Consider the following 16,580-nt stretch of genomic DNA (forward strand, 5'->3'; position numbering starts at 1 on the left):
CATGGATATTCACATCATCAAAATAAATATATTTGTACTGTTTTGGCTATACTACAATTTTTGCCTGATGGCAATTTTGTGCTGTCAGTTACTACTATAATATACCTGAAACATAAATCCGTAATGGAAGCTGGAGGCTTAACGCTAAATCCTGGTTTAACCCAATATTTCTTTCGGAAATAATTGTACCAAAAATTATAATTTTAGTTATTTTCTACTTTTTGAACTTTGTCTTGTTAGTGCTATTTGATATATGAACTTTCCATTTTTTTAACTAAACTATTCCTTTTTGCCTGTTGCATAGATTTTGCCTATACGTTATCTAATGTTGTTATTACTCTTTACAGTCAGATTTCCCAGGCGTTTGATGGTTTCAATCATTTATAGCGTCCATTTTTTTAAAGCCTATGGTCAGCAAACAGAACGGCAATGTCGCACATTTTTTCCATGCTCCCAGTTTTTAATGGAGTTCGAGTTGCTCATTTGCTTTTGTTACTTTGTATGTATGATTTTAGTTACTTTATGTTCTTGGTTACTCTTTTAATGTTGCCATCATAAAATAGTCGGTCGGTATTGTTTGTACATCTTGTTAAAGTATACCCCGTCCGTATACATTACTATAGACATAATTGTAGTGAAGAGGGTCACGCACGATTTTTTTTTTTTTTTGCTTGTCATGTGGACGTTTGGTGTACATTGTACCAAAATCAACTATTACAATAGATAAGAGTATAACCAAATAAGAAACACCCATGTGGGTCTTGAACATGTGGTTCTCGTCAGTTGTAGAGTAAACCTTTGACAGTATATCGTTGGCGTCCATAATTATGGGTGTGAGTAATTAAACATGATATTTTGACAGGGTTGGCAAACCGATCATTTTACCTCTATTTCAAAGAACACTTTGCAGACCCACCATAATACCTTGTTTCAAAGAACACTTTGCAGACCCACCATGAAAACTTGTTTCAAAGAGCACTTGGAAGACCTATCATTTTACCTCTGTTTCTACGAACAATTGACAGAGCGATCATTTTACCTCTATTTCTAAGAACAATTGACAGAACGATCATTTTACCTCTATTTCTAAGAACAATTGACAGAGCGATCATTTTACCCCTATTTCTAAGAACAATTGACAGAGCGATCATTTTACCTCTATTTCTACGAACACTTGACAGAGCAATCATTTTACCTCTATTTCTAAGAACAATTGGCAGACGGATCTTTTTACCTCTGTTCCAAAAAACACTTGGCAGACCCATCATTTTACCTCTGTTTCAAAGAACACTTGGCAGACTGATCAATGGTTCCTCTGTTTCAAAGAACTCTGGTAAACCCATCATTTTACCTCTGTTTCAAAGAACACTTGGCAGACCGATCATTTTACCTCTGTTTCAAAGAACAATTGGCAGATCCATCATGGTGCCTCTGTTTCAAAGAACACTTTGCAGACCTACCATTATAGTTCTGTTTCAAAGATCACTTGGCAGAATCAACATTTTATCTCGGTTTCAAAGAACACTTGGCGGATCGATCATAGTACCTCTGTTTCAAAGAAACCTAGCAGACCCATCACGATACCTCTGTTTCAAAGAACACTTTGCAGACCCACCATGATACTTTCGTTTCAACGATCACTTGACATACCCACCAAAGTATTGTTAAAAGTATTAAAACTGGCAGTATTTGTATCCCGTTGGTGGTTGCGACACTCATATTTCAGTCAAGATTCTTCAAAATGACATATTTTTGCAAAGTGTATGTGTTCAAATACTTTTAATATACCTATTTGGTCTAAAATTGTTGTAAAAATGTTAAAATTGTCTATATCATTATTATGTTGATGGCTGTGATGCATATATTTCAGACCAAATTCTTGAAAATGAGATATTGTTTGCAAATTAAATGTGTGCGAATACTCAAAATATCATTAATGGTCTAATATTATTGTTTAAAATATTAAAATTGTCAAAAAAGTATCTTATGTTTGGCTGTGACGTATTGATTTCAGTTCAATTACTCAAAAATGATATATTTGTGCAGATTCTAAGGATGCGAATAGTTTTAATTTCAATAATGGTCTAAAATTCTTGTATATGAAATATTTTAAAAAATGGCAGTATTATTATCCTTTTTCTAGGTTGCGACGAATGAAATATTTCTGCCAATTAAAAAGAAATCAGCATTTTATTTTTTAAATGATCTTGTTATTCTTGCTCAATGTGTTTAATTTGTCAATATAAAAATCAAACGAGTGTCTCCGACACAATATTATCTCAGTATAAATTTTCCAAAATGATTTACGTTTAGAAATCGTGTGAGCGCGAACATTTCAAATCTATAGCGACCAGAACCGTGGTACACCGTGTTGGGAAAGATGCCACGTTCCTCGCACGTTAAAGAACCCTGCTGTGGTATTCTCCCAGAGTGGGAACCATGGGGCTCCGCCACAGGAGGCTAGATTGCCCGACCCTACCCACCTCTCCCTATTTCCAGTGGCAATCAAAATTTTTTGACCCCATTGTCCTTGTGTCCCATCCCTTTTTCATTTCATGTTCATTTTATCATCCACTTCATGATCATCGTCTGAATATAGCTGAAATATTGCTGCTCGGACGTTAAACCCCAACAAACAAACAAAACATATAAGCAGCTCATGGGTTTCTCTGTTGTAATTCAAACGATTCAAAAAATTATTTCGTATTGCCCATTCCTTAACATTTCTTAACATACTTTTACAATCCTTTGTGTTATGGGTAAATCGTTATCCGTTTGGATTTGTTACTTTGTTTTAGAGAAGGTTTCATTTCATATTTTCATAGTTATTTTTACTGAAATGTTCATGTTGTATTCTTCATTAACTTTTCTGTAAATAAAACATGTACATGAAAGGTTTGGAGGTTTAAGAAGGTACTTGACTGTTTTTTTTTATTGTTTTTTTTTTTTTTTTTGTTGTTCTTTTTTTGTTGTTGTTCTTTTTTTGTTTGTTTTTTGTTTTGTTTTGTTTTGTTTTGTTTTGTTTGTTTTTTTTTTTTCTTGTTTTTTTTATTTTTTTTATTTTACTTTTGTTTGTGTTTTCAGAGACCTGGTATTTCATTTTGACATTTAGTGCAAATTTTCCATCTGCACCATGAGAACTGATTTATCATACTTTAATTACCTCTTTCGTCTACCCCGTACTTGACATTTAATTAGTCACTTGTTTCTTAAAAAGCAGAGGATAATTACCCTACCGGATCACCTGGGCTATGCTCAATGTTTTTGGTTGAGTCCAATTTCCTCATTTACTTCTGTTTCTTTGTACGTGATATTTTCATCACTTCATATTCTCCGCCTACACTTAGAGATCGATGGAAAAGGAAAACTGCTGATGATTAAACTATACGATAAACGCGATGACTTTTCATTCAATATTGTCAACTCTCTTTTCATTTGTGACAGCACACCTTTAGCACCTGCGTATGGAGTTTTCATATCTCAAATCTTATGCTGTACCAGAGCTTGCCGTAACTACACAGATATTTTTAACCACGCAAAACTTACAGTTAGGCTTCTGGAACAGGGTTATGTTGCTACAAGATTGAAGTCATCACTACAGAAGTTTTATGTTCGTCATCATGAACTCGTAGATTGTTACCGTGTATTATCTGAACCATGAGAACCGATTTGTTCACCGTGTCATAGTTTTCCTTTCCTCTTTCTTCTACCCCTGACTTTGCCTTTTAAGGGCAACACGGCAGGTGTCCCTAGAAAATCAGAGGACGCTTAACCTACCGGTGCATCGGATCAATGGTCTCGGATTCTAGTTAAGTCCGAGTTGCTCATTTCCTTTTATTTCTTTATACGTGTTATATTAGTTATTACGTGGTCTTTGTTGTCTGTGTTTGTTTTTCCTGTCTGGTCTTTCTTCCTGGCCTACTTTCTTTTGATTACCTCTTTAATCTTGGATCCCTTAATTACTCTTTATTGTGTGTGTCTATTTTCCCTATCTTGGCTTTGTCCCTGGATTGAATTCTTTTGTTTACCCCTAGAATCTATGTTCCATTTTTTTCAGCTGGTTTTTGTTTGTGTTTGTGGTGTTTGTAGACCAAACCTATTGCTAGACCCACAAATTGACAATTCAGTTTCTACCACACAGAAGAAGAAAAAAAAACAAATATGGGGAAAAAGAAAGTTAATCAAAGAAATTCTACTGAATCCATATCCTAAGTGTGTATACATTTTTCTGAATGTTCATTACTAATTTTGTTGAATTAAGGTCAATAAATCTTCGAAGTGACAACACCAAATATATCATGAATCCATTAACAGTCCTGGCCATATCATTAATCTATGCAGATGGAACCAAACACTATATAATAAATGTAAATTTTATTGCGATTAATTTTAAACAAGAAAAAATAAAAATATTATGCCGAATTAATATTGGTTAAAGAATAACATACATGTATACGTATAAACCATTTAAAAATTGTCAACCACTTCACTAAAAAGTCCTACAGCTGCTATACAGCTGCTAAATGTAGAAGCGGAGCGTCTACGACGTCCTTTTTATGTCGATGTTGTAAATCCTGATTTGCTCATGAATATAATTATCGAATTAGTTTCTGAATAAAACTTATGGTCGTTCGTTAAATGTAAGCATTTCTATTTATAACGAAAAACGAAAAAAGAACATTAAAAATAAAATCGAATCAAGTGTAGAAGAAATAGTGACAACATAAATTGCGGGCCAAAAGACTAAGATCTGGAAGTGTTAACCAGAAGTACTGGTAAAGTACATGACAAACTTCCAAACTGGCCGAATTCCTCATATCCGCAAATGGTCAGAAATTTGCCTAAAGTATCTTCTATTGGAATCTTTCCAATTCATGAAATAATTTTATTACATATTTCAACACGACTTGATCATGGAGGTAAGACTACGTCGAAGAAAATGACTCCAAGTGACGACTTCCGGTGATTTCAGTGATGATCTGGTTGAAGGTATTTGCTGCCTATGGCTTTTCTAATGATAAAGCTGATAAGGAGGACAACTGCAGTGATCGTGATCACCTCCGCCGCCCTCCATAGTAAACTCATCTTCCTTTTGGACGGTTCATGTTTCTCTGTTGCGAAAATATCCTCTTCTTGTACCTGAAACATAAAGTCAATAATGCATGCAGGATTTATGAAAATCATTTTTTACCCCGGGACGGAGGTTCGTTTAAGTTATGTCTTAATTTAAAAACTAGCATAATTATAGGGTAACGTGGATCTTGGTTCAGTGTAATGTAAACCAATCAAATGTCGACGCTCTTCAGCAATTCAATAATTGAAAAAAAGCTTGCAGATATTAAAAAAGGGCAGGGAAGAATAAAAATAAAAAAACGGACAAAAAAAAACAAACAAACAAACAAACAAACAAACCAACCAACCAACTCCTCATATGGCGGGGGGTATAATATTTATTGTTATATTTTATGTGACCTAGATGTAGTTATTGAATCACATTGATTTCTTAAAGTAATTTCGTAAGATTATAATAACATAATAATGTAGTAATGATTAATTTTCTCTTTCAACAGCATAATAATACAGAGATTGATTTTCATACATGTTTGAGAAAGTATAAAACATTGCATCTTCCCATACATAGACAAGGAAGTCTGCACTAAACAGATGTGCAGTCTTTAAATAGACTATTAGGAGTTTAGTTTATCACTTCAATTTCCCTTACTCCATGTTCATCCAATCATCACACTTCTCACTGTATGAGGCTTCTCATTTAAGTCGGAAATTTAAAAGTCATTAAGGAATTGCATTTTGCTGATTTTTTTTTTTCGATATTTTATCAACGTTTAATATGACATCAATTCTGTAGTTGTCCACCCTAACTTCTTGTGGGAAATTAAGGTAATTGTACCAGAATCAAAAGAAGTCTGCAAACACACAGAAGTATATATCAGAAAGCATCTGTTACTGCTAGCAGACGTACGACTGGTACTTTTATTATTCAGCAATCGCAATACAATAGCAACGTACAAACAATAAGAAGAAAGAGTCAGAAGACTCCCTTCTTGAGGGCGAACTCTCTTGAACTGGGTTCTTCGTCTAAATTCTTTTTAAACAATGCCATATATCCCTATATATACTATTTTTTTTCTGTAAAACAAATAAATATTAGTCAAACCCCATATTCAAGTCTACAATGTGTGTTACATGTGTATTATTGATTAATTATGTTTATTTCCCCCTTTTAATTTGTCATTTATTTTTTTATACATGTAGTACCTTCTTAATTGTATATGAACCTGTACAACTAACATTTTCTTCATGTACACTTGTCATCTTAATGGTTGTATTCTTGTTTATGTACATAGGTACATGTATCTCATTTGTACATGTAACAGCTTTTTTGATTTTTTTTACAAGTGTGTGGTTATAATTTGTTTTACTATCTGTTGTCCCCATTGGAATTTATTATGTATTGGTAGATATTTTACACCTGTTCTCAAATAAACGCAGTACAATAATGCAGAGAACAAATTACACTTTTACTTGTGGCTTTTATGAACCACATCAGAAACGTACACCACCCATTTATTCCTTCTCAGAAATACTTATATGGGTCACTTGGGATAGGTCTATCGCTCATGATCATGCATTAATATGGGGATTAGAAAAAAAGCAAAATAATTTAGCTAAAGCATATAAACAGGGGTTACAAAGCACTTTCTGGGGTAATAAATTTAAAAAAGTACGGTACCTCGACTTCTTTAAATTCTGTGAGCTCTATATGTTCAGTTTCCATTTATTATTTTCTGTATCTTTATTAACTGAATAAATAACACAAGCCGTTACAGTATCAGATGCACCTGTTTACTTATACAATTGATTTACTTAAATCATGTTCGTTTAGAGAAATTTTTTGTAATGATTGATAAAAAGGGCAACAGGTTGGTCGTCAATCTGAATAAATATAGTTGTAAAAGTATAAGTATTATTTCCAATGACGTTCGTTTATAACTGTTTATGTAAATTAGGTTTCAAATAATACGCTAAACAAAAACATGTGCTCGACAGCCCTCGTGCCTATATAAATTGAAATAATGGACAACTTGAGAAAAATCCATAAGCTGTCCACCTCAGAATATTCCAGTAGCTGTCCGGCTGATAATATTCCATTAAGTGTCTGCCTAAGATTAACGTTAAATGATTCTTTTGCACAAAATATTACATTTTTATCTTTAATGTAAGGTAGATAAATGGTATTTTATTTGTATTTTTTTTTCAAACCAAAGATATTGTAAGTGAAAGTTAAAATAGAATAAGTGTACAAGATCAATATTACTCCCTAAAACAAAGTAATGAACTATTCCTGTCACTAACGATACTCTATATGAAAAACTCTGAAACATTCTTAACAACATATATAAAATAACTATACGTTACATGTAGCTTCCGAGCCATGGTACTGGGTTGGGAATAAATTAAGTCTTGGTGCACAAGAATCAATCTAAAAGCTATATCCTGATTATCTCCCTTTTATCAAGCGAATATGCAATGAATGAACAGTTCGTACACAACGACAAATAGAATCTTTTCGACATGATATTGACTACAGATCGAGATTCTGTATACAGAATTTTTTTTAACGTGTAGGACAGTAAGTTCCATTTTTGCCCTTGCATGATAAATCTTGGCGGAATATGAAAAAAAAATTAGAAAATGGAATCCAACTCATAGTAATGACATAAAACCTAGGTTCATCAGAAAAAGTTCAACATAATAACGACATCGCAAAAATACATTCAATAGACATTGTCCAACGTAATTATTGCATTGAAAAACGACGATTATAAGACAAGGTAATAATAACAGCATGGTGAAGTTGTTTTCTAAATTCATTAGATAGTAGTTCTATACACCATAACGAAATAGTAAATACTTTTATAATGAATATACCTCATTTATAATCAATTCATTATTACATAATACAATGTACAACTTTGTGATACCATCAAAATACGCTTACTTCTAATGGACCACCAACGCCAATGTCAAAGGAACCTTCCATTGCAATCCAACTGATAATTCTACAACGTCAAACTTATTATTGTCATAGATAACTGTAGAGTGTTTTGGTAGTTCATTCTGTGACCTTTTATCTCTGGTAAAGTATATCTATAATTCAGTAAAACCTAAAAACCTGTCCAAACTTTGTCACGATACAATGGCGAGATAATCAGGATTGTTTGTTGTTCATGGCCTCATAATATTGAGATATTCATCTCTCTTCGGTATACTGTATTGCAAAAAAGAAATCAAGGGAACCAAGATTCTAGCGGAAATCAAAAAAATGTAATCCAGGGACAAAGACGAGACCTGAAAAACAGACACACACAACAAAGAACATAAAGTAACTAAAATAATGCACACAAAAAAATAAAAGTAAATGGACAACTGAATGACAACTTACAGATATAGTGACATTAACCTACAACTTGTGTTAATCATACAGAGGTACGGAAAATGCAGAATGTTCAAAAAAGTGTAAGTGTACACATTTGTAATTGTCCGTTTAAAAATATATGAATAATTATGATCCAATGTATACATGTATCTGTCTTTTTCTCATAACTGTCAATATTTGTATTGATATTCATAGTAAAATTCTGTATTTAATATCCAACCGAAGTTCTTATGCCACCCAAACAAGTGTTTTACGCACTAATTTTTTGTATTAAAAAAGTTCATTTTACTTGTTAAATAAATATGTTTTTTTTTCATCAATGTTCAAAAGTAGAGATATGATTAAGGGGTAAATGCTCTCGGACTTTTGTTACCAGAAAATCGTCTTCAGTATGTTACATAGTGACAAATGTTTCGATATAAAAACGAGTATTTGCAGTTGATGCAGTTTACGCAAAGCACACATGAATTAATCAGTAAGTCTTTATAATTTTACTTCATGTCGGTTACAGACCTTATTAATAGAATATCTGAGTTAAAGTCTATGACGTTACAGTTTACAGTTCCAAATTGGTTAATATCAAATAACCCAAATAGACCAACGAATCAGAAATCTAATTAACAATATTCCAAACAGATTTCCTGTAGAAAGGTGTCCGGTTCCAACATTTGTACCAACCGTGGCTATTCGTATTCCTACAATCTACGAGAAACAAATAATTAGGTTATTTATTGAAATATTTCTTCTCATAGAATCACAATAAGTGTAGTATTATTTAGGAAAGGTTCTTTGACACACTGTTGTTAGTAATGTCCCCCCCTAAGTTTAACCCAAAATCCTAGATTTTTTAACATTGAAATAAATGTAAAGTGAGAGTTGATTAAACTTAGAAAGTGTCCATGACAAAGATTGCACTATACTGTGGTTAACCACTATTACAAGTACATGTATGAAGAACACAACATTTGATAAACAGAAATTTAATCTATTACTTTATTCATGTCTTTATAGAGGTGCATATCTAGGGGGAATGTTCGACCGAACAAACCATGATCATTTAGAATGTTTGTTACCATGCAATCGAAGGGAGATACATACGCCAGCTTCATTCAGAAAAACCTATTTATTTCCGTTAACAGGCAGATAACAATATCATCTTATTTCGTGAAAACATGAACTCCGACATTTATATGTAGTTATATAGTTTCTCTGACAGTGTACCTACTGACGGACAAACATGTCAATACTTGTACACAAACAAGGGACAAGGGTATACAATATTCCCTTATGCTCTTATATCATTTCAGTTCTTGGAGTGCAAGTCCGAGGGAGAACTTCCTTATGTTCCGTTTTTTAGACCTTACTGATTTTCCATTCCATCTTTGAGCCCCATACTATTATATAGTCAAATATAGAATAGAGTGCTAACCGGATATACCCTGTCTTTTTGCTTTGTCCATTGTTGTTTTTTACTTTATGTATTCAGTCGGGAAATTCGTGATGATAGCGCTCTATATTTAACACAGTACAGTCAATCAGTTTTCGCTTCAAGACCAATTTTCTAGCCGCCGTGTTTTGCTTTAACGTGTAACAAAAATAAAATTAAGTAACAGTTGAAAATTCAATTTACTAATCTTTCATATAATGTACCCTGAAGACTCAATATTCGAAAACACTACTGTTGCAAATACTTGCAGTAACAAAAGTCGTCGGTATACTTCTATCGATAAAGATAAGGCAGTTACCAACAGTTTACCCTTTCGGTCACAACAACAATTTTATGGAAATTGGAAACATCTCAAGAACAGATTCGGTCGATCAACATTTTCGATATACATGTAGTTTCTTATTTGTATCAATGTTTCGGATTTTAAAGAAAAGAATCTTTATACATGTGTTTAACCGAGAAATTACTACATCAAGGTTTTCGATATCGTAAAAACTTTCACAAATTTTTTTAACCGATACAAGGAACTCACTCTTCAGTACATGAATAATATGTGTGGGTATCTCTCACCCATGTTTTATGTTAATATTCTACACAATGCACGGAAAGTTCGATAATAGTAAGTTAACTAAACCGCTGAATAGATCCATTAGTTAGTGACATGATAACATTTTTTGGGTACATAGAGTCTTTCCATAGAAATTAACACAATATTTTGAAAATCAGTCTTTGGCATGACATGAGTTGTGTCCTATTTTAATGCTTCATGATGTACCGTGGTTCTCAACCCTGCAATGGAAGAACTGGGATTGATTTTACATAAGATGGGGACTTTACTTCTTAGTGCATTGGTGTAATTTATATTCAGTTTCTTTATTTCCGTTGTAACAAGGGACTCCGACCTTTTTGAACTGATTTGACGTGTATTTAATTGTGTAGTACTTTTCCACAGTGACAAGATTTTAAAACGGGGGGGGGGGGTGGTTGTGATCACACCAAAGTTCTTTATCCCCGCCGCATTTTTTGCGCCTATCCCTAACCAGGAATTTCTGGCCTCTGTATGTCTTGTTTCGTTTTCACCTTTTGTATACATGTATAGGTGAAACAGTTTGTTGTACCAATTTCTGGATAGTTAATCCTGGAACATCAGTGTGATTAACAAAATCAGCTCTATCATTTTATTTGATAAAGTACCTTCAGTAAGTAAACTATTAAACATTTAAAATGCAAAATACGTTTGAAAAATTAGAAGTTACACCTACCTTAACAGTACATTTTGTCATTATAAAATCATAAGAATGTAAAAATATATTCCTTTACATAAACTGTGTTAAGATTCATTATTTACAACGTAAAACAATATCACGCACCATTAATTCCGGTATTTTTGTTGGAGACAACAAAAAATTCTCAGAAGCGACCCGGATTCTAAGTACATATATATATACTGGTTATAATAAACTTTTGGTGGACCTCTATATGTTGCTGTGTGAAAAGAATGTGTGTTGTCACAAATGGAGTAGATAAAATCGTTAAGGATATTATGAACAATCCGAATAAATATGAACAAAAATGTTCAGACAATTCCGAAATTTACTAGATCTATTAACAAACGAGTGTTTTAAGTTTTTATGTTGAATGATAAATGGGATGTGTTTACCATGTTTACATGTCTCGTCACTTGTCCAAGGTCGCCTTGTAGATCGTAGGTCATCAGGAACGTAATTATATCATACAAATACGCGTACATGTACTATCTGGTACCCCGATGGAATTAACTGCAATCTCCAACAAAATATAACCATCAATTCCAATACGTTTGAAATCCGCGAATACAGCCACAATCATTTTATTGAGATTGCACTCCTTTTTTTCCTCACCAAACATCAAAATAACTTTGAATTAGAATAAATGTTTCTGCATCACACATTAATGTTGTAGGTAAAATCGGTGAGACAGTGGAATAGTACATGTACATTTATGTCAGTCAAATATGAATAACAGAAAAATAAGTCGATTTAATAGTATTTTAACTTTGAACTTTAAACCGGGCATGGAAACAAGGCATACAGCTTTTAAGACTCTTCTCCTCTGACACTACTTGACAAATTAGAACCAATCTTGCTATGAATATTCCTTGGGGTATCCTACATAGAACTGATATGGGGATTTTTGATTAGTCAAAAAAATGGCCGTCATCACTAAAATTTAACAAAGGGGTCAGACAGTACTCTTTCGCATATGCCTCCAAAACCTTTAGGTTTAGCCAAATTCTCACTAGGTAAAAGTGTTCAGCGTAATGAGATATCCCTGTGGCGAATTTTCGTATTAATCTGTGAAGCTGAGTTGGAGTTATTGCCTTTTTCTATGCTTTTTTTGTTATTTTTTAATATTATTTCTTTCAAAAATCTTCTCCTTTGACACTACTTGACCAATTGAAACCAAACTTGGTAAGGATTTTCCTTGGGGTATCCTGCATATAACTGATGTGGGGATTTTTGATCCATTATAAAACATAGCCGCTGTCACTAAAACAGAGCATAGATGTCAGACTTTATTTTTGTTTTGCATATATCTTCAAAACAAACCTTTAGGCTGAGCCAAATTCTTTCAATTGCTGAAATGATCTTTATTATAAGGCCCAAAATGTTTTCAAGGAACCAAAATTGTCTGACGACTCAATGTAAGAATTATTGTCCTTGAAAGGTGAAAAATGATGCTTATTTAGTTTTCAGCCACTATGATAGATAGAACGAAACTTTCTGATGCTGAAACGATCCATATGATAAGGCCTACAAACGCTTATGGGGATCAAAATTTTCGGAAGGCTCCTTGTAAGAGTTATTGCCCTTGAAAGGAAATAAAATATGTCTTTAGCAGTTTTCAGTCAATATCTTAAAAACTACTATTATAAGGCCCCAAAAGTCTCCAAGGGATCAAAGTTGTCTGACGACTCCATGTAAGAGTTATTGCCCTTGAAAAGTGAAGCATGGTGTTTAAAACTTACAGTTTTCAGCCTTTATCTTGAAAAATATTATAGATAGAATGAAACTTTCTGTTGCTAAAATGATCCTCATGATAAGCCTACAAACGCTTGTGGGATCAAAGTTTTCGAACGACTCCATGTTAGAGTTTATGCCCTTGAAAGGTAAACATTTAACCAGATGAGCGATTCAGACCCCTGGGAGCCTCTTGCTATTTTTACTGAAATATTTGTTACATTAATCGTGGAGCCCCAGTGGTGTGAAGACACAGTTCGATATATCAGTACTTATCTAAAAGGTAGGACAAATCCCAAGTCTTTGAGACGGAGATGACAATACATGATGTAACGAAGACGACAATACCTGATGTGACAGAGATGACAGAACATGATCTGACGGAGATAACACGACATGATGTGACGTAGATTACAACGCCTGATGTGACGAAGATAACAATACATGACGTGACGAGGATGACAATACCTGATGCGAAGGTATAGGCTAAATAGTAACTTATGCAAATAAACATTACTTTAATCCGAAATACAAATGTATAGTTACGTGCAAAATACCAGTACTAGACAAAACATAAAAAAAAGACAAGTTAGAAGCTACACTGTAGTTTCAAACAACTTCACCTCTCCCCCAGAAATCAAGATAAACTCTCTTTCAAAGGTACCAGTAGAGAAGATGTTGTCTTGTACTTGTTAATTTAGGTTTTGCAAGTTCAACAGCAGGGTCAACTGGGGTGAAGAAAATAGTCATTTTTTAATTACTTAAACCCTAATTGTTTTTATTTGTAGAAGAGAGTTTTGACAGCTTTTTGGAAAGTCCGTAAAACCTCCGATTTTCAGTGGGTCTCAGAACTTTTTGAAATTTTGACACTCAATTTTACACGTAGACAAAGTGATGTCCTCGCACTCCATTTTGATACAAGTAGTTAGCGAAAACACTCAAAGTAGGACTGCCCTACATACATCTCTGTGTTCAGGAGACACAGATAATGCCCCCGCAAATGAAAGAATTGCCTATTGACACTTTAACAACACAATGTACATTGAATAATAATACATATTGTGTATAAGTCTTCTTTGTTCATTGGTTATTATGATCACGTGATGCAAAGGATATTTCACGTCCATGAAGCCTTGTTTCTATTATTAAGGTTCAGCTAAAGTCAATATTTAGGACATTCCTTAATGAAATGTTTTCATTCATAGTTTTAATAATGCATTAAATTTAGCACTGAAACATTGCTTAATGCATCTTTATATGTATATGACACACACGCACAAGTCAAACTTAGAAACAAATGTTTTATAACTTCTATATAACATTGACAACAAAAATGTAAACAACATACTTTAGAATAAATCTACAGCTGTCAAAAACCAGGATTTGACATCTGAAATTCATATAGTTCTATTCCTAAATGAATAATGCAGTGCAAGCTAGCAATTATTTGTGACAAATCTGGACGAAAACTTTAATATTTCATGTTTATTGGTATTGGTATTTAGCTGTATCATGGTATAAAATATCTCAATTCATCTAAATTTAAAGAAATTGAATTTTTTTCAAGCAAATTAATGCTAGCTTGCACTGCATTATACATTGAGGAACAAAAATATATGAATTTCAGACTTCAAATCTTGTTTTTGACAGCTGTAGATTTATTCTAAAATATGTTGTTTATATTTTTGTTGTTAATGTTATATAGAAGTTATAAAACCTTTGTTCCTAAGTTTGACTTGTGCTTCTGTGTTATATACATATAAAGATCCATTTAGCAATGTTTCAGTTTTTAATTTAATGTATTATCAAAACTATGAATGAAAACATTTCATTAAGGAATGTGCTAGATATTGACTTTAGCAGAACCTTAAATATACTGACGCTATGTTTCTAATTATATGTATATTGACGCTGTACTTCTACATTTAGATCCGGATATAAACCGTTCCGTTCCGTAATTACTCTCAGACAATCATGGCAGAAGCACTGCAGATGAAGTAGACAAAAAAAAAAAAAAAAGAAAATACATTATCTATAATATATGTTATATATAAATTAAGGATTTTCATTCAGTCAATACTTTATATATGGATCTGTTAGATTATATTGACCTCGGACTTCCTCTTGGTCAATTTGATATGAACAGGTCCACATATAACATATTGACTTCGTTAAAAGACCATAATTGATAAATAAGCAATTTTTCACTGATTTGCTAACGGCTGCTAGATAGATCTACAAAATCTCTAACATATTAAGTATTTTCAAACGAAAAATGAAAATTTTAAAGAATTAAAGTAAGATTACATGTACCATAATGGATTTATACACTTTCAAAGGTTTCATTTTTATTGTTGCAAGAAAATATTGTGCAAAATACGAACCCCTTTCTTATGAATAACTTTCCGTAACCCGAAAACTTTAAATTGGAATTTATCAACTAATCGAAGTAAGTATTACTAACTGGTAAAAGCTATCGTGCGAAAAGTTGTTGGACGATTGGACGGACAAGCAAAGATTAGCAATATATAAAACTGATCTTGACCGTGTTAAAATAATCTTACCATCGCTTTATAGAAAAGTAAACTTCGTGTGAAGATACTCATGCATTGTTAGTCGTTTTTCACTTCTTTTTACAACTTCCGACCAGATGTTACTGATGATATGGAGTAGTATTCCATGAAGATAAGAAGGTATACTCTTGTTGTTTGTTTTATCGGTATACAAGTCTTATTCAAGTAAAGGGGTTGCCTTATTGGCATTCCAAACACATATGTACTGCACTACTTATATATACATATACATGTACCATTACAAAAAGAACACGCATGTAGGAGGAACAGACGAAACTCTGCAGGTTCTTAAAAAAAACTGGCATATTCCATTAACTAATTACACGGATGAAATATTAACAAACAACAAACTGCTAAATCAATAGAATTTAACTTACTTTTGAATATGTTTGGTTCTTCTTTACCGTATCGCCATTATGATTATTTTCATTTCGTTTTTAAGACATTGCCTCTATTCATTTTATATTTCATTCACTATATTCACCAATTATATATACATCTTAGCAACAGATGTAGAAAATTTTACAAATGATCATATGTTAACTATACGTATATAAGAGGTCCAATAATAGATTTTCTGGATAAAAGTACAATGGGAACAAAATAAGTATTTTAGTAATATGTATTTGATAACATAGTTTTGACATTTTCCAAATATGTCTTTAATAGTGAAATGATCAGAAAATATCACCGTGCCTATAAATTAGAGTTTATAAATCGATGATATTTCCATGCGAGTTTTTTACACAATGAAAAGTTTCCAAATATGACTTTAATAGTGAAATGATCAGAAAATATTACCGTGCCTATAAATTAGAGTTTATAAATCGATGATATTTCCATGCGCGTTTTTTACATTACGAAAAGAGAGGCCATTAACTGACAATTGTGACTGTGTGGTTATCAAAGAGAAATCAAGGCCACCAAGATTCTAGCGTAAATCATAAGAATGGAATCCAGGGACAAAGACCAGACATGGCAAACAGACACACAAACAACAAAGAACATAAAATAACCAAAACAATATATATAAAGTAACACACTGAATGAGCCACTCGGACTCCACTAAAACTGAGTGCATGGACCACTTGCACGCGTAGCAT

The 16,580-nt window shown here is 32.9% G+C and overlaps 2 long non-coding RNA genes across 7 annotated transcripts; one reads left to right on the forward strand and one right to left on the reverse strand.

The window, feature by feature from the left end:
* Nucleotides 1-4,359: 4,359 nt before the first annotated feature.
* On the reverse strand, nt 4,360-15,985 carry LOC148609116 (uncharacterized). 6 transcript variants are annotated; one of them, XR_015914466.1, is made up of 5 exons: nt 11,168-11,534; nt 8,972-9,160; nt 8,021-8,370; nt 6,752-6,821; nt 4,360-5,139 (listed from the first exon to the last, which is right to left on the reverse strand). It is a non-coding gene; the product is annotated as an uncharacterized LOC148609116 (long non-coding RNA). The 6 variants fall into 6 exon arrangements; XR_015914464.1 differs by lacking the exons at nt 8,021-8,370; nt 8,972-9,160; nt 11,168-11,534 and adding an exon at nt 15,855-15,985; XR_015914463.1 differs by lacking the exons at nt 8,021-8,370; nt 8,972-9,160 and having other exon boundaries at nt 11,168-11,290.
* Nucleotides 10,892-15,857, forward strand: LOC148609117 (uncharacterized). Its single transcript, XR_015914467.1, has 3 exons — nt 10,892-11,104; nt 13,188-13,383; nt 15,555-15,857. It is a non-coding gene; the product is annotated as an uncharacterized LOC148609117 (long non-coding RNA).
* Nucleotides 15,986-16,580: the final 595 nt, after the last annotated feature.

Source organism: Perna viridis, chromosome 8, assembly GCF_037379345.1.
Source record: "Perna viridis isolate PV_CMFRI_1.1 ecotype Kerala chromosome 8, ASM3737934v1, whole genome shotgun sequence".
Lineage (NCBI taxonomy): Eukaryota > Metazoa > Mollusca > Bivalvia > Mytilida > Mytilidae > Perna > Perna viridis.